This window comes from Notothenia rossii (assembly GCF_949606895.1).
Source record: "Notothenia rossii genome assembly, chromosome: 4".
In the NCBI taxonomy this organism is placed as follows: domain Eukaryota; kingdom Metazoa; phylum Chordata; class Actinopteri; order Perciformes; family Nototheniidae; genus Notothenia; species Notothenia rossii.
The window spans coordinates 21,466,953-21,491,636 of NC_136902.1; the positions used below are offsets into that span (position 1 = coordinate 21,466,953).

General features: G+C 41.9%; 1 protein-coding gene across 1 annotated transcript in view; it reads right to left on the reverse strand.

Annotated features, from left to right (window-relative positions):
• The window catches only part of fignl2 (fidgetin like 2), a 54,651-nt gene extending 33,263 nt beyond the window's left edge, over positions 1–21,388 (reverse strand). The window contains exon 1 of the mRNA XM_079678088.1: positions 21,248–21,388. The gene's annotated coding sequence lies outside the window, so the exon portion shown is untranslated. The remainder of the gene's footprint in view (positions 1–21,247) is intronic.
• Between the last annotated feature and the right edge of the window lie 3,296 nt (positions 21,389–24,684).

Below are 24,684 nucleotides of genomic sequence, written 5' to 3' on the forward strand. Positions count from 1 at the left end.
AAATAACATTCATCTTATTAACAATTACGTGACAATCGTCCACTCTACAGATGGCTGAGGTCAAGTACATCTAACATAACCTTAATATCCAGTATACTATCTATAACCTTATATATGACCGGCCAAAAGGAAATAATTACATTGCAGTCCCATAAGATATAACGATTGCCATTCACAAAACCAAACTACTATATCAGTCTCTCACTGGCAGGCATATGAGTCTTTAAGGCAGCTCTTTTGCAATTAACAGTCACAAGTTAACAGATCGGTCTCATGACAGAGAATGATACAATGGCGAGAAAGTTTGACGCAATCCAACAGTGTTTGATTCTTTTTTTGGAAGAGCCCCAGCACTGAAAGAGTATTGAGTGATGATGTGATTGCACGTGTCCTCCTCACACACTGTGTTTGGATATTTCACAGGCTGTGTTATTAGTCTATGGTTGTGGACTTTTGAAGTAAAATTACCGTATATTTCTTCTGCAGTGGATATGAGCACCTGACCAGAAAACTTCCGATAGATTTACACCTTTGCTGATGCTCTCAGTTTGTGTGTGGTCATGTTGTACTTGTCCATTGTGAACTATTGATCAGGACCTGCTGAAACTTGTGACTAAAGCTTAGTCCTATCCCAGCAGAATAAATCACAGTATTGACCCTGTGGTTATCAATAAAGGTAATGACAAACATCTGGCCCCACCTTTAATGGAATCGACAGAGTCTCCGGGCAGCAGCCCAGCATTGGCCACACATAGATTGCCTTGATCTTTCCAGTGGGAACCCACTCTTAGTATGTAAATGAGAGAGGAGAAATGCATTCCCTATCTAAAGCTAAGCAGTGGTGCTATTGAATTAGGAACTGAAAATCTCCATAAACACCAAAGGAAAACCTTACAATGTCTGCTGACAATAAGCCTGTTTAGACTGACTAAGATGTATTCTGTCAGGAAGCTCTGACACAGTATATCTATGTCAATGGAGGAATAAGTGGGGAGATCAAATCAATGGTCGCTGCGCTGAGGTCCAGAGGTGCTGAGCTGGACTTATGCAGCAGCCTGCAGAGGCAGCGCACTGTCCTGTGTGTCAGTGAGCCAGGCCTCAATCTACACTAAATATATTTGTATTAAGGCCAAGGATCGTCCTTGACAGTATGCTTCCAAATAGTGAAACCCCTGACCCTAGTTACACTTTATTCAAGGACTCAAATAGGAGTATGGATATAGAATTATTTGTGAAAAAGAGCCACATTGTCCCTCTAACCTTGGGATGGATGTGTCGCTTTAGTACATTTCCCTGTTTGCTTATTCTTAAACACAAAGATGGGGCTACATAGAAATTCATCATAGTGAATGGACAGCAGAATAGATGAAAATACAAAAAGACGAATACCCTGCAGCCCTGTTAGTGTTTCACTGCCGACAATCAAAGGAACATGCTCAGCGGACTAACAGTAAATGACACAGAAAGGCACTCTATTGACAGTATTGAATTCCTAAAGGAACTGCAACAGCAAGCAATTACAGCTCTCTATCACATACAATTTGAAATAACATAACTCTGCAGAAATGGAAACGTTAAAACTGACATTTGCCTCAACAGACAAAATAACAGAACAATCTTATGTCTCAAATACGCAAAGTTTGACATAAAACAACAAAAGGGTGGATGTGTCAAATTGAAATAAAGGGGGGAAAGGCAATAACATGCTTCAGTTGTATCTGTTCTGGAGTTATCCAATGAGACAAGAGCTAGTGAAATTGTATCAGCACGTCATAAAATTCAGTCATGTGTCTCCAGGTTTCCATCATCATTTATTTTGGGTTTCCACTTCATTTAGTGGATGGGTTGGAGTCCAATGAGCAAGTGACTCATAAAGAAAGGATGTACACACTCCACATACAGGGGGGGGGACATAAAGGTTTACTAGAACAATTTAATTATGAGAGGCTTTGAGGCCTGCTGTGTCTGGGATCATCTCATTCAAATCTCAAGAGTAGGTTCACACAAGACGCACATAAAAAGAACACCTGCAGAAAAATATAGCACCTTCATTTCTTTTAAATGCAGTTGTATTGGATAAAAAATGAAAAAATAAATCACTGCAACTGGATTTTGTTGAGTAACCCTGTGTTGCAGATTGACAATAAATTATCCTTGAATCGTTGGTAGCATTTTCGATTTGCCTCTGAGACACTGGATAACCCATGACATAAATAAACTTGTTAACTGAGGTTTTTTAAGACATTTTGTGAACTTTTCACCTCTCGAAATAACGTCTTTATCTAAATAGAAAGACCAATATTGCGTTCGTTTTACCAGTAAAAACATTTTTCCAGCAGAGTGGATAAACGGTACCAAACTGAGGGTGCATATTTTTCATCTAATTGTGTGATTTCTCCTTTTTACGGTAAGGTGAGGCAACCCTGAACCACCCGTTTCTCCACCAATCCTGTTACTGCCGGGATTTGTTCTGCTGGCCCTATAAAAGATTAGTCCTCGAGGAGAAAGAATGGACTTGATTAGCTAGACAGCAATTTAATGGGATTGTCAGAGGGTCTACAATAAATCAGCTTTTGTGATTAAATGGGATCTCCAGTAAAAGTTGTATGTCTCCAAATCAATAACTATTGAATGTTTCTCCCTTTGTTCCAGGCAAAGGGAAGAAAAAAAAGGCAGAAAAAGGCAAGAGAAACAAAGCCAACATTTCCGACGGGCTAATGACCCTGCAGCCTGTGTTGAGAAGCAGCTTACATGTTCAGCGGGGAGGTGGAGAGAGAGGGCAAGGAGCCACTCAGCCTGGAGACGATAAGGGGGGGGGGAGAAAAAGAGTTGGATAGAGATTTGTATTTAGAGTAAAGAACAAAAGCTTCAGGGAATAGTCGAGGCATTAAGTAAAGGCAAATGGACTTAAGCAGATGCGGATGTAGAGCCATAATTGGACAGATACTGTAAAAGCTTCGGCATCTCTATAATGGCCGAACATAGACAACCGTCCTCCCTCTCTCTGTCTGTCTCTGCCCATGTGGGGTATGAGACAGGGGATATGAGTCAGGTCAAACAAAACACAACATGTTTTCCATTGTGAACGAACACTTGAAAAGGGTTGGGCTTTGTCTATTAGTGGGAAATAAAAATGGTTTGGAGTCACCTATCTCCTCAGCCGGCCCGCGACCTCATGCAGTGATGGAGAGCTGCCCTGGTCAATTAAGCAGCAGAGCTCTGATTCCTCCATACATATTAATCACCATCACCAGTGGGACACAGAAGGTAGCGCCCATTGATCCACACCAGGTTAAATAGAAAATATAATTGACCAGCGGTTGTTTTTTCTGTCTTAATAGATATGGGATTTGGTTTTTGCACGAGGTATCACAAGGTTAAAAGATTTATTGACGTTCTGAAGCGGTTTGTGCTTTTTTGCAAAAATACAAAAAGGAGGGCATCCATCAAAGCACAAGAAAATGCTCATATAACAAAACACATCCAGATAGCAAATCCTCGATGATTGCTCTCCATGAAAGTGTCCACTCTTGTTCTCCCTCATGCTGCTTCAAGTCTGGTAACCAGCTGTATGCCTGTGGCCCTGGTCTGTATCTCGGTGCTGCTGTGTGCAGTGCTAAGCTCTGACTCACCCCTCCACTTCACACATCACATCAGATCAGAGGGTTGGAAGAGCGTTCCAGGTCCTACCAGCCCGCTGTACATTCCTGCTGCTTTGATACTGGGGGGGCTCTCCCGTGTCTGTCCATCATCATCGTCTCCCCCCTCTCCTCCACCTCCAAACCTCCTCTAATCCCCCCCCACGCACACACCCTCCCACCCACCCACCCACCCACCCACACACACACACACACACACACACACACACACACACACACACACACACACACACACACACACACACACACACACACACACACACACACACACACACACACACACACACACACACACACACACACACACACACACACACACACACCACTCTCTCTCTCTCCCTAACCTCCCCCAGCTCAGAGGAATTCTCCAGCTCTGGACAATGTTTCATTTCTTCACAGGCCACAGCTTTGATAGCTTAATGGCCCCTGCAAAGAGGAGAACATGCACTGAGAGACAGGGAGCTTCTAAGTCGTATCCACCACAATAAAGTCAAAGACTTAATTATGTTGTGTGGGCATGCTTGACACTGAGAAGCAATGTGCAATAGCGCTTTCCATTTGTTGAAGGAGAGTGTTGACTCCTTTTCCATCCGAGTCTGTATTATTCAGCAGGCTGGCCTGGCTGTACCTTTCACAGGCTGCAGTTATGAACACAAGGACAGCTCACAATGAGAGAGCAGCCCTGAGCCTTGCCCAGCAGCGGACCAAAAAACATCTCACACAATCAAGCCATGTGCATGAGCCTGAACTCAATTCCATCTCCCTATTAACCTCCAATTCTCATTGAGCCATGGCAGCTCTGCTCTTTGTCAGAGACGTTTCACTTCTGTCCCTTTGACATCATCACAAGACGTCATGCACGTCATATTTGTGGCCCTCTGCACTTTGAAGGTCTGTTCATTTTCTAGGCTGAAGGCCCAGCACACAATGATCTTTGCCTCCTGACAATAAGTGTTTTGCTGTGCTTCAAAATGAATAGAATATTGTATCATTGTAGGATGAAATATGTGAAAATATGTATGTAAAGATCCGCAAAATATAGTGATGCTGTATTATATACGGCCCTGCATGTTACAACTCTGATAATAGTTCTTACCTTTGTTCGTCAACCCATCCAAGAAATGAAAGCCACAAATCCAAAATACAGTTGGTATTTTGGATTTGTGGCTATCATTTCTTAAGGGTGAGCAGTAGACTACGGCTAAACATCTCATAGAAAAAGAGCCAACCTGATGTCACCTACCTCTACTCCTTAACAACTTAGTCCACGTATTAACCCATAACCGTTTTGTGCAACTGTTCACAACATCATAACTGGCATTATGGTCAAGGAAAGTCAAACCGCTATGACTAATGTTAAATATATTTAAATCGCTCAAATAGCCCCCTGGTAGTCCACAATAGATGGACGTCAGAGGAAATTTGGTTGAATGAAGTGGTGAATTTAAGATTCATACAAGTGTTTGACATTGAATAACATGTAAAGGGACAAGGGGATTAATCTATCATAAAGGGGAATGCATAGACGGTTGTCTGAGAGAGGGTTGGAGCACAGCCGAATCGCCATGGATGGCCACTGACCTTCATGTGCCATTTGAGGGACAAGTCTATGATGCTACTTTTACAGCCAAAGCCCCCCCCCCCCTCCCCCCCCCTCCCTCCCTCCTCTACCTCTGCCTGTAATAGCATGGCTCGTAGTAATTTTCAGCTAGGACATTTTATGACAGCCTTAGCTATGATTGTAGACCGGGCCAGTGGCAGCAGCAGCAGAATGGCTGAACACGTAGAACAAGGTGCAGGCTGACCCTGAACCAGCCCCCACACTATTGGCTCGGCCGTGTGAGAGAGGAACGAGGGCTGGAGGAAAGGCAAGATTATGGCAGGATAGGTGTGGGTGTGGGTTAATCTCAGGTGTTGTGAGGAGGTTTTAATATAGATGGTCAGCCAGGCTGTGATAGGGGATAATTGCTTCTGGGGTTCTCACAGATGGTGCTGGTTGATCTGTTAACTATGACCAGGCTAGAGCTCTGTCAGGGACATTTTTACTGCTCTGATCTCCTTATCTCAGCAACACAATGTCAATCTGAACAAGTCCTGCAAAGGTATGACTTTATGTGTAGTGTAGTAATATTTTGCAGAGCAGTGACACCAAATTAATATGTCTTGTGAAATAGCAAACATTTCAAATCAAATGGACCAACATCTTAAACAGCCACATAATCTTGTTTAATCATGGTAAGGTGGATTTTATATTATTATGTTTTTAATATAGAGTTACACATAAAGTAAGGGATACCATTTCAACCCTTTCAGTCGCAAAACCCTGGCCTCAATGTGGGAAATTGCGGATCCTTATTTTATGTGTAATGTAGCATCAGGATTGAATATGCCTTTCCATTTGTATACAAAAATCCATAATGTTTTAATTGTAGACATGAAAATACCAGTAGAGCTTGTAATTAGATGTAAACGTGGTTTTAGATTTTTAAAAGGGTCTCTATTTTCTCCAATACCTGATCGCGCCATTTGAGTCAGTATTAGCCGGATATCCAATATCGGCATCAGATCAGCACAGTTCAGCTATAATTTGCCTCGTTTTTTAAAACAACATATTATTAACTGCAGTGAAAAGTTTATTGTAACAGCTATATCACAGCATATTTTCCAGATGCTATCACACGCAACAGACAAGCATGAACACACAGAAACAAAGACAAAAAGTAAGAGTGACAGGGAGTAGCCGCAGAATGATGAATCTCAGCGCTTGCCTCTCATCAGAGCTATTCCAAGCGGTCGCCCTGTCAGAACACGCCCCAGATGAGGTCTCTCAAGGCGGGAGAAAGCTGTCATAACAGGACGCCTGGAGGGCCGTTCGATCGGACAGACAGCTCGGAGAGGTGTTAGACACACACACAGGACCTGCCTGCCTGTGATAGGTCCTGTTATAGCCCCACAGTACAGCCTTGCTGACAGACAGACATCACTCAGGGGCCTTTATCTTTCTCTGCCTTTTCCCCTATTTCTCTCATTTAATTTTCCTCAAAGGGAGCACTGGGAGGGAGGGAGCACCACTGACAGGTCTACTTAAATATTTATGCTGACAGGGTGAAGACAAGAATGTTATCTCCACCAAGACGTGCTTCCATATCAACACATGCTCTGACTCAGCCACTCACATGAAACAGTTGCTTCCAACGACCCCCGCACCTTCACTTAGAGCTTGTTAAGAAAAGGTATGTGCACCGGTGTAAAGATTGAGAAGCCAGATAAGATGGCCCGTAATCATGTATGAAGCTGCTTTCATCGGGTGCTTTGAATATTAAAAATCATCTAGCTATGTTATGAAACGATTGCAAAAATGTCAAGGCAGGAATAATCACACTAATAAAAATGTAAATCACACCTTGGAGCTCATCTCTCCAACCACTTGAAATTACCTGCACCACCTTCTCTTTATTCAGGCACACTCTGTCCTGTTGTTCGCTCTCTGGGTTCATTTGGATCTCCACTTACACAACACAGATGGGCCGGTGTTACAGCACGCTTGGCCCCAGGGACATGTGCACGAGAATGAGGCTGCACTGTACACAGATGCCACATCTCATGTGATGCACATCCCATTAAAAGGAGGGTGGACAGCTTCTCCAATTAACAGATCACCTTTTCAAACGGCCCTTTGTTCCCCGACCCCTGGCAGCTGGCAGCAATTAGCTGCCAGGACGGGACACAGCAGTCCAGCTTGCCAGTCAGTCCATTATGGTGAAGCAGGGTGAAGCATGGGAGTAGAATCACAAGCACCAGCAGCTGTAAATTGGGTGATAGATGCTGTACTCCCTAATCATACACAGCTAACTTGGAGACTTTTGAAGACGGGTCATTCCCAAACCATGTCACTTACATGTTTACTCAAACCCGGAGCATGCTCCAAGGGATTTTGTATACTAGTTGATATTTAAGTCTTTATACAGTATATGTTTTGCTTTGTCAAATTGGCACAGCAGAGGTGATGAGTTCAGTTTACTCAGTGGACTGCCAAGTTTCCCCTTGAAAAGTCTTGTTGCTGACAGCAATAATAAATTGCGATCTGACCAATCAATGGTAGACCAGCTTGAACCCCTTAAGTCCCTAAGAATGAGAGGCTGGGGGGGAAATCAATTTGCAATTTACATCAGGCTGATGAGTGTTGAAAACACTGAGAAAGCTTCAAGGATCCAAGTATAATTACATCCTAGCCAGAGCAAAGCAAAACATCACTGGGGTGCCGAGAATAAACTCACAGTAAACTCCCGCCATTCATGTGCACAGACGGCTCCCCACACTGCCAGATATCACCCAGAGGAAATGATTTGTGTTGCATCAACGGGCAGTAAGTGTGTGATGACAACCTGTTAGTGGCCTGGCTTCCTGGTAATGTAGCTACCTGGCTGAAACACAATGGGGCTGGTGGGAAGAGGACACCACTGAGGTTAAGGAGGACATTGAGCCGGGATGGAGTCTCAAGTGCCAGAGGCTACTGCCATGTTGTCGGAGAAAATTGACTCATATATATACGCAAAATCAGAGCACTGGACTGTGCAGCTTTTATTTTATTCCTGCATGAAGAAGGGTATAAGAAGAGCATGCATAATTTCCATCCTGTGTCTCTGATTTCTGTAACAAACATTCACGCATAAAGAGGGTCTCAACACATTCATGCAGCGCACAGCTAGAGACAGAGCCAAAAGTCATAATGAAAAAACAGAAGCAGAGGGAGGCCAATGAATAGTCAGAATTTCAACCGTGTTTTGTTTTGCAGCGGACACAGAAAGAAGAGGCAGAAAAAGGAGCAGACTCGAAGGGTTAAACGTTGGCAAAAAGCGGGGAGGGGACAAAAGGACCATTGTAAGGGCCAGAAGTGTCCCCGGAAAGGAGGGGAGTGAAAAGAAAGCCACCACTGGCTGTTCCCCCGGACCCATTGTAAGCAAAGGGTAGTGCAGCCACGCATGACAGATGTCCCTGCTCATTGTTTCCCAAGCAGCCTCCTCTCTGCCTCCTGCTCCGACTCTGGAATTCCATGAGATGGCCTCCGCCTGTGAGAGTCGCTCAACGCACCTCGTCTCTCGTTCCCAGCCGCCGTCCCGGCCGATCGCAATGGGTGTATTCAGAGACTCTCAAGGTGGGGATGGGGCTACACATCTCAGGAGGGGTTCACAGTGTGGTACCAGAGGTTATCCTCACTAGACGCTGCTTTTCCCATCAGCCCGTCATTCATGCTACTGCACTTACCAAGACGCGTGCGTGTGAGTTGACAAACATACAGGCCATCCTAGTCATTACTAGAAACGCAGCAGCTATGCACAGAAAAAGCTATTCACTTGTACTACATAAGTTAATAAGACATGAGATCTGACATTCAGCGGTGTAGAAATCAATAAAGTTTCATTTAATTGATTATCACATTTTAGTCAGACAACTCACGTGTTCTTAATATGTTTATTTTAAGCAGCATATAGTTTGAGTTTGGCGTCTAGGCTCGGGCCTCATCACTCCACAGATTTACAAAGAACATTGAGTGATGATTAGATAACTATCCCCCGAGCCTACAGGTGGAAGCTGGGGTAGAGCTGGGGTGGTGGTGGGGCAGGCAAGTAGCAGCAACATGACACACAGCAGGAATATGAAAGTAGCAATAGCAAGTGAACACAGCAGTGGCAGCAGCAGCATAGCGAGGCAGTGGTGTAAAAAGGTTGTGATTGGCCCCGGTGCAAATATTGTTTTGCCCTTCCCCCCCCATCGCCCCAAACATAAACGCACGATGATTCGCTCACACAGACACGCACGGACATACACAACCGCTCAGAAGCACCACATGTATAGACTATCAACAACAGCCTGCCCTTGCCTCAGACCACCACAGCCTGACAACGTCACAGCGAACTAAGAAGTGGATTATACCTGTTTCCATGATATTTGTCTCTGGGGAATGGCCCGGTAGGCCTATATAAACCGGTTGCTATAATATAGCTTTTGATCTTGGTGTTGGGGGTCTCAATAGCGCCATAGAGTCCCTTATTGGTTGGGGCCCTTGGGGGAACTGTTGGACTACCGCCAGGCACATCCAAAGCCAGCCTCTCCTCCTGGCTGGCTGGAGAAGAAGGTTACACAGCCACGGCCACGGATACAGCTTCACTTATGGAGCTAGATGGCAATGATGGTGGTGAGGCAGGTGAGCTATCGTTAGCCTCCGGCTGCGGCAGCACGTCAACATTGCTAACATTAGCGCTCGATTTCGAGGACGATGTATGACAAAAAAAAACGGTCTAATTTTGTCAGTTTAGCTGTTACATCTCCTTGTTCTCTCTTGTCCTTTCTCTTTTGAGCGCTGCTCTTGGGCTTTGGTTTGCTGTACATTATAGATGCAAGCTATTATATTTTTTATAATGCTACCGGACTTGCTGCTGCTATACAGCACAGTACAGGTTGATTAAACGGTTCGCTCGGCACACATGACATGAAAGGGAGCAAGGTCATTGGACAGACAAATTACAAATTAATTTAGGTTGCTTGGTTACTTTGAAGACTGCGTGAACCGGTCAATGCCATTGGGGCTCCAAAAAAATAAAAAAATAAAAAAAAGGGTTGCACCGGCTGCACAGTCGATAGTTATGCCACTGGGCAGAGGCAGGAAGACCTGGCAGCTTAAATAGAGCGGCATGTTTAGGAGAATGTGTTTGGTTGGTTGTAAGAGGGACGAGGTGCGTCACGTGTTAATGTATCATTGGTGCTCGAGTTGACTGCCTGAACTAGCTCGCAGGCTTCGCCCCATGTGTGGTATCAAAAAACAACACTGACATTTTTATTTCAGCCTCAGGGATGTGAAGCAAAAGCAGTTACCAAAATGTTAAGTGAAGCTCAGGTGAAAGCTTTTAGCTACATAAAGAGTTGAGGTAAGCTGTTTTTACAAAGAAGTGATGTTTTGCATTCCCCATTCAGCGGCCCACCATGTGGCAGACCTATAGAGGCGGCGTGTCGGGCTGTCACTCACAGCAACTGTGTGCCAGTGGGAAGTGAACGCAACAATGGCCGTGTCTGGTTAATGGGTGAGAGAAATAACAGACAATCCTTGGTTTCTATACCTTACTACCACACTGTCTGTTCTGTCCCTATTCTTCTCTTAATAGTAACCACATTCTACCAAAAACTCGCTCACTCAGTCTCCAATCAGCTACCCCACCCCCGCCCGCCTGTTAACATTCATTTCAAAAACACACACCACACACACAGGCGCATTCCAATGCATAAGCATGAGAGAGTGTCAGAGAGAGAGAGAGATCTCCAAACGGAGTGGAAAATCTGTTTGGAAGCAATGAATGTTTACCAGGTGGATCAATGGCTGCCTGTTAAATCATTTGGGGAATTATAACAGTGCTAAAGGAGGAGCTGCAGCTGCAACACCGCGGAACTGTTTGCCTTAATGTCCGAAGCCTTGCTGCACTGACCCCCAACTGAACACTGCGTCAGCACAAAACTGCTAACTTTGCCCCAAGTGGGAGACACTTACAGGTAATTATACAGTAAGGAATACACACTCAACTTCCACATATGAGCAGAAAAGTCTACACCTCAACGTGTCTTTAGAGGTCATGGGGAGTTCTGCATATGTGAACAAATTAAAGTATTTTGTGGCTCCACAGGAAGCTGCATGAAATCTGATCAATTGCCTCGAGTTTTGTCACAAACCCTAATGTCGGTTAGGGTTGAAGACCGTGAAGATTGAAGATGAAAAACTCTGCGTTACCCTTGTTATCCTCATCTCTGTTTAAGGCCAGAGGCTACATTAGCTACTACTAAAAGAACACACACAAATATCCAACACAACTTTTAATAAAGGTATCATGGGTGCAAAATTACAATGTAGAAAAATAGTCAGAATATTCAAGACAATATCTGTGGTACTGTTGCACGATTTGTATCCTCTTCTTTTCCCAAACATGATTTTATCTTTGTACCAACAAAACAATTTTTAATATTTAGGGGCATTTTTTCTTTTGTGATAGCAATATTAGAGAACTGACAGGAAATTAGGGAAGAGTAGAGTTGACATGCAGCAAAGGTCCCTGGCCAAACGTTTACCCTCAAAAAGGAGACACTGCTATCAATGCAATATATAGTTAAATATATCAGAATGATTGCTTTGATGTGGTTTAATGTGTCAAATTATCTAACAAGAGATAGAACATTTAAATATATTGAAAATTCATTTAAAACTATAAATGTTTTCCTACATCGAACATTAAAAGCAGAAGTTCATTTTTAATTTGTATAGTGTGGATATTATCAGATGTGGAAAGTATCCCTGAATGGAATGGGTTGAAGTTTCAGACAATTAACTAAATACAATGCAACTTAAGAAATAACAAGCAAATTAAAAAAAAATTGTAAAATATGCAATGAATTCGTATGCTTGCATTTTCATAAAAACACAACTCATTTTCTTCCAATTGTTGTTCTTCGACTCAATTATTTACAGGTTAAATATGACAGTGATTTCAGCAAGACCGTCTACTGTCTGTTCACCTCTGCCCTCACCTCTGAAAACACATCTGTTTTTGTCAGTCCTGTTGTTTCATAGTCTAACTATTTATCCCTCAGGCTCTTTTTATTTTCTATTTCAAGCTTAACTATTTAGCAGTTGTCAATCTCTGTTATTCACTGTCACACATCGCTCCAGATAAGTGCATGACTAAAACACTGCACATAGCATACTGGGCCTATTTTTCTGTCATGATTGTCAGGTTAATGTCAACGGAGAAGCAACATTAGTGTCATGCATGTTTCTCAACCCACTCATGTTAAAAGTCATGTCTGGTGTCACAGCTGAAAGCTCAGATTCAAAACACAAGGGAGGGTTCTAACCACAAAGAGTGTTTATTCTTCCTGACTAGCCTCCATAACCTGGTGGGTCTGACCTTCAAACCAGCGGCAAAGAAAAGCATGGCATATGGCCTAGTCTGCCCATGCACAGGACGACCCTGGATTGGGCCATAAGACCCCTGGGTAAAGTCAAATGAATGCATGTAAACATTTAGCCCCCTTCGTACTGTGCTGTGATCCCCTGCACGGGCTTAGGTGACCCCGGTCAACATCAATCAGACAAAACACAATGGGAAGAGGCACACGGGGGAAAAACCCGGGGTCAAGCGCACGTTTAATAAGCGGATGCGCATGGCATTGTGGAAGCAGGTCGGTTCTGTTCTCCTGGTTGAGGGTAAGCTGGGCACTCCTGCCCCCTCAAACGCATCGGCTATTATGAGGAACCCTCAATGCATGAGCTTTAGAGATGAGTGGATAATCTACTTGGGCGGATTGAAGACTAATCTGCCATTTCTGTTGTCTGAATCAAATCACAATAGGATACATGTAGGGCTTATGCACTGATATGATGATTTCAAAAACATGGACAGGAGGGTGACTCACAGAAAGGCCAGGGTACAGAGTATTTGCAAGGATTTGGCAGGAATGTAATGTAACATCAAAATCAGATAGTTTAGTTTAGTTTAGATAACTCAAATGGTCACCAGCGCAGGCTCATGAGAGTCCAGCAAATATTGAACTATGACAATCAATAACCCCTTTCTAAAAGCTTAGCTAGGCTATATCTGCCAGGAACATGCATGAAGTTAACATACAGCCAGAGAATGACTGTTATGACAGCTGCAGGGACAGCACTACTATATTTCACTGCCCTCTGAGATAAGAGCTATCAGCAGAGTAGGAAATGCAGGAGCTGGTCACGCTTTCCCTGTTGTAACGCGCTGCAGTTATGTTGTCATGCTGAGGTTTCAATCTATCTCTGCAGCAGAGCGACAGACCCACGGCGCTAAGGACAGTTAGCAAACATCAACTCCTGTGATCCTGTCTGACCGTCAGCATGAACAGTGACTCTGTGAAAGCACTGTGTCTGAATGGGCATAAACATGCATAATCATATGCACACGTTCCCCCACACGTGTGAAAAAATATACGCAAACAGCATGCTAGATGGTGTGGATCCTCTGGTGTGGGCGGCTGTCAGTTAAAATGTCTCGCTCTGACAGCCCTGGCCCCTCATTTCATTACCACTCCTCCCCACTGCCAGACACTTACAATCCCATTACCTTCTACAGCTCAGCTCCAGCCCGAGCCAGAGCCTCTCACACAGACACAAACACATTGATCCAACAACTGAACCAGCAAACAGCAAGGGCAGACATAAGAAATCCCAGATTCACAGCAACACAATCAATAGTGAAGGAAGTGCACTAAACAAATGACGAGGGGACAAGTTACATTAGTCAAATTAAGTGTCACAAGAACATCTAACGTATGATTGACAGACAGAAATGTTTCTGCCATAATTGGTGTCGTGAATGAATGACACAGAATCAACTAAATCTCTGGCCACTCCTGTCATGACAAACAGATTTTTGCAAATCCTGAAATGATAGAGACTGATTTAATATAATAAATCATCTGTGAAATTCAGTGACAACATTATACAAAAGGAAACTTGAAACATTCTCCACTGCAAATAAATGGCACAAGGCTAGTAAAGACTTGGTGGCTGACGTTTGAGACCACAGTTGTCCACGAATATCCTCCAAATCATCTGTAAATAGACTTCTTCAGCTGCTCCACAACCATATTCACCCAAGCTGACTGCTACACCATGCACCCCCTCCACCTATTCCCCCTATAAAGGAAAGGCCTGACTCCATGCTGCAGAGCATTACTCATACTCAGTGTTCAATACAAAAAAACAAGAAACCACTCCTCTTCTGATCACTATGACAAGACCACCAGGCATGTCTCCCAAACGTAATTCTCATTTGGACATATAAGAGAGCGCAAGAGATGGAGGAAAGGAAAAGCAGAATTGGAGGCAACATTTTGTGGATGCAAATAAAGCACTGAGAGAAATATTCACAACTATCGTAAGCTGCTGCGTTCTTGCAGATATCCTTTCCTCTCTCTCTCTCCTCCCCACCCCCGCTAACGGCTCTCTGTCAACCATGGCCGAGCGTGCATGCCCTGAGTGCGCTCCCTGGAGCACAGGACCCTACAAGAAAGAAGCCTATTCAACAGACTGCCTCCAGATGCTTGCCAAAACACTCCTCCAGGCTATAGCAGGGAGCAGAGGAGGGGAGAGAGCAGGAAAGGGAGATAGGAATCTGATAGCCTATCATTAACAGCCCAAATAAATGGAAGGAGAAATCTCAGGCTAGACCACTGCCCTCAGTCGTGATGTTTAGGTGATAGTCTTTTTGTTTTGTCTCCTGTGGCGTTTCAAAGACCTGTTATGCCTCGCCAGAGAAGGTGTTTGTTGTTGCAGATAAGTCGTCTAATGTGCAGCGTCCACTGTGATTCACAGACGTAGCCCTCAAAGTCAGGCTGAAGCACGAGCCATGGAGGAGCTCTGTGTGCAAGCTTGTCTTCAATGTAAACTAATCTATCATCTTGTGTAACATCCACCCTCATTACTTACATTACACTGAGTGTATTCTTTGTCTTTTCAGTCAGACGAAGCTGAGAATAATGAGTAATGACATCTTTAATTATTAGCTTTTTATTTAGCGTTGACTTTGGTAACCATGTCAAACTGTATTTTTCCAGGAAATTAATTTAAATCAATGTTCAAGGTTCATTTTAGGAGTTTGAATAATACCAACATTTTACCTTCATGGTAAACAATAAAAAAATCTTTTTTTAATGTGGGTAACGGAGGATGAGTAAAGGAGTCTAAGAAAAGATGCTGTTCTGTACGATCAAGGAACAAACACAAAATTAAAGCAGCCAGCACTGTTGAAAAAGCCCTCGACCCAATGTTGGCATATAGATGCATTCAAGCTTGGACCCTTTTCCAGTAAGTGAAATTTGGAATACATAAAACAAAATCAACTTTCTTTCATATTTAGGGCAAAATTCACAGCCGCCCCACATCGAGGGCATTCCATGAAACGCCCTAAAGCTTCTTGATTCAGTCATATAAGGGTCTTTGGATATCACCGACCACGGCCACTCCCAACGCAACACCCCTCTGAGAGATATTTGGTTAAAAATAACACAATGGTGCTATAGGAGGAGATTCAGGTGATAAGGTGGGCGGGTGTTACCTTGGTTGGTTATTGGCTAATGGTTACACAAGCCAAAAAATCGTTATGACATCATAAAGTGGCCAAAATCTGATCAGCTTATTTTCAGACAGGTTTTTAATATAAATGGATCAGGAGAAAAAGTGAGCAAATATTTTTTCCTGAAACTTTCAGAATCCCTTTACACAGAGGGGACACATGTTTATGTATAACATATTTTTGCATAATAGGTGACCTTTTACAAAATTAGCAAAGATCGAAAGGAACTTTATCCCAAACCTGGTGTGTGTTTGTGTGTCGCTTTGGAGCTCTTTTGGCATTCCCAATCTATATTACTGTATTTCTAGCAGTTTTGATGTTTGTGCCAATTTTCATGAGTTTTTGAAAATCCCAAGCAAAAATGTTATAATAATAGTAATTGCTACAAATAATTGGTTTCCTTGTGTCCATAATAACCCTCAAACTCACATACACTCATTACATATTTCAACCTCACCTATAGACAAAAGTATTGGGACACTCTTCTTTGTCGTTGAATTCAGGTATTTCATTCAGTCCCATTGCCACATGTATCAAATCGAGCCATGCGGTCTGCCTTTACAAACATTTGTGAAATAATGGGTCGTTCTAAAGAGCTCACTGAATTCAAACGTGGTACTGTGATAGGATGCCACCGTTGCAACAAGTCAGTTTGTGGAATGTATTCTCTCCTGGATATTCCACGATCAACTGTAAGTGATATTATTGCAAAGTGGAAACATTTAGGAACCACAGCAACTCAGCCACGAAATGGTAGACCACGTAAAGTTACAGAGCGAAGTTGCCGAGTGCTGAGGCGTATAGTGCGTAAGAGTTGCCAAAGCTCTGCTGACTCAATAACTACAGAGTTCCAAACCAGCTCTGGAACTAATATCAGCACCAAAACAACTTCATGGCTTGGGTTTTCATGGCAGAGCAGCTGCATGCAAGCCTTAATTACGTCACCAAGCACAATGCCAAGCGTCGGATGGAGTGGTGTAAAGCACCACTGGACTCTGGCGCAGTGGAAATGTGTTCTGTGGAGTGACGAATCACGCTTCTCTATCTGGCAGTCTGATGGACGAGTCTGGGTTCGGTGAATGCCAGGCGAACGTTACCTGCCTGACTGCATTGTGCCAACTGTACATTTTGGTGGAGGAGGGATAATGCTATGGGGTTGTTTTCTGGGGTTTGGGGTTGGCCCTTTTCTGTTCCATGACTGTGCCCCAGTGCACAAAGCAAGAGCCCTGACCTCAATGATTAAGACGAGTGTCCAAATAGGAGAGAAGAAACACATTACAAACACCATAATTCACTGATTATGAGTAGTGTCCCAATACTTTTGTCTATATACACACTATATGGAAAAAGTATTGGGTCACCTACCTACGGGAGCTTTTATGGCATCCCATTTCAAATTCTTAAGCATTAATATGAAGTTGGTCCCCACTTGGCAGCTATACCAGCTTCCACTCTTCTCGTCTTTGGGAATTTTTGTCCATTCATCCAGAAAAGCATTTGTAAGGTCTGACACTGATGTTGGACGAGAGGGACTGGCTCACAATCTCTGTTCTAGTTCATCCCAAAGCTGTTCAATGGGGTTGAGGTCAGGGCTCTGTGCGGGCCAGTCAAGTTCTACCACACCAAACTCATCCAACCATGCCTTATGAACCTTGCTTTGTGCACTGGGTCACAGTCATGCTGGAACAGAAAAGGTGCTTCCCCAAACTGTTTCCACAAAGTTGGAAGCATAGAATTGTCAAAAATGACTTTGTAAGATGAAGCATTAAGAATCCCCTTCCCTGGATCTAAGGGGCCTAGGCCAACCCCAATACTTGTGTGTATATATCATAGTGTATAAAGTAATGCCCCCATGTGAAAGAGTAGTCACGGATCAATGCAATATTAATGTATCAATCAGCTCCAAGTTATCCAGCTGCAGGAGAGAACAGCAGTGCAGCCCCTGTAAGCATGACCCTCGACTATATGATCCCGGCACAGAACTCCCTATCTGCTAGTGATAACATATATTGAATATAGACTCAAACATTTATAGCCCTCCTCCCCAGGGGTAATGCCGGGGGAGAATAGTGAGAATGACTTGTGAGGCTGGTATGTGGTTGTTTCTCCTAGGATCCAACATTTTCTCTATTAATACTTTATGACTGTCCAATCCCAACACGCTTCCAGAGCTTCTTTAACAGACTTTACCGATCAAATATTTGCCTTTTCAGCGACTTTATCTTTCTATGACAGGCATCTAATAGTCCAAATAGACATCAGTAGAAGGAGGATCCTTTCACTTTTTCAGTTTTTAAGACACAAAATTAGATATTTTTATGCTTCAGCTTTGAGACCAACATTAATTTGATAGAAAAGCTAGCAAGATTGACAGAATTTCTTGTGTCTGTATGTATGTATTTTATTTGTAATAAAAGTAAATTAAATGTTAAAAATGTATTTCTACATTTTTTATATAATCCAACTTAATTTCCCGAACAAATATTGAAACCAATATGTCTGAGATCATTGACAAAGACTTAACAAATTGTAAAGATAGCCGACATTAAACAAATTTGAACTCTATAAAAGAAGGTCTTAATCTGGAAAAGGTTGAGCAGCTCACTGGAGGAAACAATGAGAGGTTTATCAACAGGAGACCAAGACTGACACCTAGTGGTCGATGCCTAGAAATACGCTACATACAGAAATGGGAATTAAACTAAAGAGGTACTGCACACTTATACTTGTTTTATGAGTTTACATTCAAATTAAATGACTGTACTGGGATGAGCAGCAAGAAGGCTAGTGTTAACATTGACATTTCTTACTAAATAAAAAAGGATCTGAATTGCATGGGTTTGAATGCCTCAACAGGCGGTTTTAAATCAGCAAGGCAGTTGTTGACACAAAGTCGATCGGGTAGGGTTTATCTTATCTAACTATGCAGTTGGTAGAGATAGATTCATACATGGGAGTGGGGTTAAACTTCAAAAGCTTCAAATGCAAATATACATACAGTCACGTCCAAAACAAAGAGGTGTTTCTTTGTCTTTAGCAAGAAAATAATATATGCCTATATAATCTCTTAGTGTCGTTCACTTAGACATTTTGTAACCATCAAACATTTTTTAAAGTTAAAACAATTAGCCTACCTTCCAAAACAAGAATACAACAGCAACAGTATAAACATCTACTTGAGTACAAAGGAGCAAATATACTGAATATTTATACGTTTTGTAGTCGACAATAATGGACTGAAGATTTAAATGTGAAAGATGCTTTAGTTGCGTTTGAGTTTCTCTGTCTGTTCTGTCAGTCTGGAAATGTTTATATATGAATGTATGATGTATTGTAGGCCCATGTCTACAGATAATGCAGGACACAATAATAAAAAATGATTTCCTTTTGGATTTGTGTTGTAAAGGCAACAACACAAGCACAGTCACACACTTGTTCAACACGATATTTAAATACTAAAAACAACTCCAATTTGCATATCCATCACGTCGAGTTGGTTCATGTGTTAGCAGGCACCTGCTAGGACCACAATAGGGCCGCAAATAATGATTATTTACAATAAAGCTCTAACCTATTGTATTCCTCATTAAACGCTTTAGCTTTAAGTTCAGAAAGGCAAAATGTTCACCACAGTTTCCCAGATCCCACAATGCGGTCTTTAGATCTCGTAGATACGTTTATAATGAACTATCCCCCTTTCTTTTATCTGCTGTGTGTACCATTGTGTTGGCTTTTTCATCCATTACAGGCAACCCAGTCTCACAGCATTTCGTGTTATAGTCGCGACATTTAATCTAGTGATTAATATTCACCAACACGATTTCCCCCTTTTTTTCGTGTCACACAGAACGATTTTAAAAGCAAAGCAACCCTACTTTTATAATTTTCGAATCATAAATCTAATCGATAGATAAAACGCTATTTTCCAAAATCCTATGGAGAAATTGCATTGGTTTTTGTCAAAGGAACCGGAAGGAGTTTACTTCCGGGTTTGAGAGCCGAAGTCCCTCCCTTTTCGGTGGACCTCCATGGGACCTTATTTCGGAAAAAACATGTATTGAAGTCAATGGCGAGAGAAAAGTTATCTTTCGATCCCGTTTGAATTGTGCCACGAATTACACATATGATGTTTGTCAATTTAAAAGATAATTTTGCAAGTTTAAAAAAAAATGTTTTGCCGTAAAACTGTGAAGAAAGACTTTTTTTATATGAAACCGCTCAATGAACTACATCTCTGGTCTCGCGGTCTCGCACATAGACTGTATATATAAAGGGTCTCACACAACAACAGACGTCACCAAGATGGCCGTCACTACTGTCTTGCCAAAAAAGGGATTGACTACCCTCAGTATTACCACAATGAAAAACGTCCAGAAGAATGTCATGCAAAGCTGCATGCCTGCCTGCCTTCCTTCAATTCTCCCTGAACTGGCTGATCTTTTTAATGTTCAATGTTAACCATTTGTGCAGATAGCATAGCCATATGCCATACATTTTTGCATAAATTCACAGTAAATATTTATTCAGTATGATAGCTGTCTAACAGAAGTTAAATTAATTTCTCACTTATTCTGAGAATGTACTTAACCCCAAATAAAAGAACCCAATAAAAATAGTTGTTAAATAATAGTGAAGTCACGTTGTAATAACAATAACTCATCTCTCTCTCGTTTTATTTTTGAGCTTTGCTAAAAGACACTGTGTCAAGTGTCCTTCCTGGGTTGCCGTCCGGAGTTGTCCAATATGGCGGACAATCTCGCACATGCGCAGTACAGATCGGGCAGGGTGACGGATCGGGTAGTGACAGTGATATAATATATATATATATATATCTATGGTCCAAACGGCGATACTACAATTTCCGTATCAGTCCGTGACGTCATTGGACCCAGAAAGACTTTTCCCCATTGACTAACATTGGGAAAGAAACGTCTGTAAATCAGTGGATAATTTTTTTTTAACTAAATAAACTACCCAGAATGAACTATTTTATAGCCCTTATTATAATCATTAGGTCCTTAACTTAAGCTCCACGGACCCGTATCAGGGGCCGAAATCGCGTCATTTGCAGGAAACAACGTCTAAGGAACCTTCATATTTAATAAACTATAAATGCTTTATATCCATATAACGGGGAAAAACTCATTTAACTGATCTTTTTCTTAAAAAAAAAAAAAAGAAACTCAGAATGCTAACACTGACCCTCTGAATTAGCCCCGAGCGAAAAATGCTAACCTATTACTGCACTGAAAATCACTCCTAGCACCCTTATTACTTATCTTAGCTGCACATCCAACACATTGTTTATGATCGTAAGGAGACACAGAATCTATTGGTACCCACTTCAACACTCAAAGATTACAAATTAGTGGAGAAAATAACAAAAACCTACATCAAAACATGTCGCGCTAGGTAGCCAAAATAGCTAACATGGTTTACCTTGGTCTTTGTCTGGTAAAAACTGGTCTTCAATGGCATTAAAACGATAAAAACGATGGTGTAGTTAATCCATAGGTTAATCCAATGTGTCTGTGTCCCCTTTGAAATGTTCTGATAATCCATAAGCAATAAAACAGCTTTTCCGTTTCCAGATATCAGAGCAGGGATAAGAAGCTTGCATGCGGAAAAACGCCACCTTTTTTTAACATGAGAGTCTATGGGATGATTTCCCTTTGATTCTATTGGCTCTAACGGTCAGGAAGAGATGTCAAAATCGAACAAGGGGAGTCAGAGATATGGAAAATCCACCCCAATGGCCCCAGAAGAGGTTTTTTTTTGCTAAATCTGTCTAGAAAGGTTAAATATATCTTGTTTTGCATCAATCTTGATACAGGGTACTTATTATCTATTGTACTTTGGATTCCTAAAGCTTTTAGTCTACTAACCCATCATCCAAGGTTAGTTTTTTCACTATAAGTACAACATTTTTTTGGGACGGACACTCTAATTTACAGTTTTTTACCATGTTCAATCTCAATTTTCTTTAAAATAAAAAACATCTATATTGATTCTCTCCATCCAACTCACAGGTTTATCATTACTTTGAAAAAAAAAGATTATTAATTTAACCCTTTTAGAAGGGAAGATATGGTCATTTGTTCTGGGAATGTCATTTTCGAGCCTGAAACCTGAAAAACAGGCTTGGGGCCTAACAGGTTAGAATTGTAAAATGCACTAAAAGCCAAATCTAGATTTATTTTCTGTCTCCATTCATTCTACTGAGCTGAGAATGGGAGCTCGGGGGGCGGGGCTTAAGGGGCGCATGCTCTGTGAGCGCACATACGGGTTCTTCTGCTTTGAAAGCTAGGCATGACGGGTAATCTGTGACATTTCGCTCTCTCAAAAGTTGAGCCATTTTGTCATCATGCGCCAATGAGCAGCTCTCATAGGAAAGAACGAGACCCTGCCTCCGACGCTGTATCCAGTTCTTATTATACATCCATGATACACACCATGATACACACCCACTGAACTGATTACCCAAGATCCTCAGCAATGGTTGAAGCTCGGTGATTGGATTGTTTAGCCGCAATGCACGTTGGGATATGGTGTTAATGCGATATGAAATCCGAAAACCTTAAAATAATACTTTATTCCGCGTGTGCTTGTTTTTCTCTTTGTAAGTCATCACATAACGGCATTGTAATACACGGTTCGGCTGCATTAAATATTACACATCTGCCCTAGTTATTTATTTATAGAGCCCTGATTAGAAGATTTCTAGACAAACTGGAAGAACTGCCACCAAAACTGAATACGTGACGTGGATCATAAATATATCAGCAATTACACAACATCTTCAATTTCTCTTCACACAATACGTCTCCTTGCAGTATCAACATTAATTGGGCTGACTTTTATATTTGATCCAATTGGTAGATAGGTTATATTTACACCATAACGGTGCACAGCTGATAGAAATTGACTTTTAAAGATATTACAGATTTTCTTTGAATATGAGAATGTAAATACTGAGTTGAAAGAATAGTCAGGGGTTTTGGGGGATGGGAGACACATCTATGGAATCAGAATTTCAATAGAGAGGCGAAGTCCCTCCCTTTCCGGTGGACCTCATGGGACCTTATTCCGTAAAAATTATGTATTGAAGTCAATGGCGAGAGAAAACGTATCTTTCGATCCCATTTGAATTGTGCCATGAATTACACATATGATGGTTGTCAATCTTAAAAAATAATTTCCATATCAAAAAAAGTCACAGTTTGTCGTAAAACTGTTGAAATATAAGTTTCAGGTGATCACAGCCCCGTCCTTATCAACAGGGAGGGAGTTGAGCAGGTTTCACGTTTTAAATATTTAGGGATTTATTTTGATGCTCAGTTAGGCTGGGCCCATCAGGTGGATCAGGTATTGTCACGATTCTCATGTTATGTCACGTTTATAGTTTTGTTGGTTTGGGTGTTTTTGCTGTTTTCCCTGTCATGTTTTCCTCTGGGTTATTGTCTGGTCCTTTTCCCTGTGTTTTTCCTCTTGTCATTAGTTTCCCTGGTGTGTCTAATTGTCTGATTATGTTCACCTGTGGCCCCTGTGTTTTCTCCTCCCTTCTCACCTGTGTCTTGTTGTGTGATTAGTCTTGTGTGTATTTAAGTTCTGGGTTTTCGGTTCGTCTTGTGCCATGACTAGTTCTTCGGTGAGTGTTCTGTTTTGTCATTGTTTATATCATAGCCTTGAAATAAAGGAGTTTTTTCAGTTTATATCTGCATTTGGGTCCTGCTTCCTTCAATGAACTACATCTCTGGTCTCGCGGTCTCGCACATAGACTGTATATATAAAGGGTCTCACACAACAACACACGTCACCAAGATGGCCGTCACTACTGTCTTGCCAAAAAAGGGATTGACTACCCTCAGTATTACCACAATGAAAAACGTCCAGAAGAATGTCATGCAAAGCTGCATGCCTGCCTGCCTTCCTTCAATTCTCCCTGAACTGGCTGATCTTTTTAATGTTCAATGTTAACCATTTGTGCAGATAGCATAGCCATATGCCATACATTTTTGCATAAATTCACAGTAAATATTTATTCAGTATGATAGCTGTCTAACAGAAGTTAAATTAATTTCTCACTTATTCTGAGAATGTACTTAACCCCAAATAAAAGAACCCAATAAAAAGAGTTGTTAAATAATAGTGAAGTCACGTTGTAATAACAATAACTCATCTCTCTCTCGTTTTATTTTTGAGCTTTGCTAAAAGACACTGTGTCAAGTGTCCTTCCTGGGTTGCCGTCCGGAGTTGTCCAATATGGCGGACAATCTCGCACATGCGCAGTACAGATCGGGCAGGGTGACGGATCGGGTAGTGACAGTGATATAATATATATATATATATATATCTATGGTCCAAACGGCGATACTACAATTTCCGTATCAGTCCGTGACGTCATTGGACCCAGAAAGACTTTTCCCCATTGACTAACATTGGGAAAGAAACGTCTGTAAATCAGTGGATAATTTTTTTTAAACTAAATAAACTACCCAGAATGAACTATTTTATAGCCCTTATTATAATCATTAGGTCCTTAACTTAAGCTCCACGGACCCGTATCCGGGGCCGAAATCGCGTCATTTGCAGGAAACAACGTCTAAGGAACCTTCATATTTAATAAACTATAAATGCTTTATATCCATATAACGGGGAAAAACTCATTTAACTGATCTTTTTCTTAAAAAAAAAAAAAAGAAACTCAGAATGCTAACACTGACCCTCTGAATTAGCCCCGAGCGAAAAATGCTAACCTATTACTGCACTGAAAATCACTCCTAGCACCCTTATTACTTATCTTAGCTGCACATCCAACACATTGTTTATGATCGTAAGGAGACACAGAATCTATTGGTACCCATTTCAACACTCAA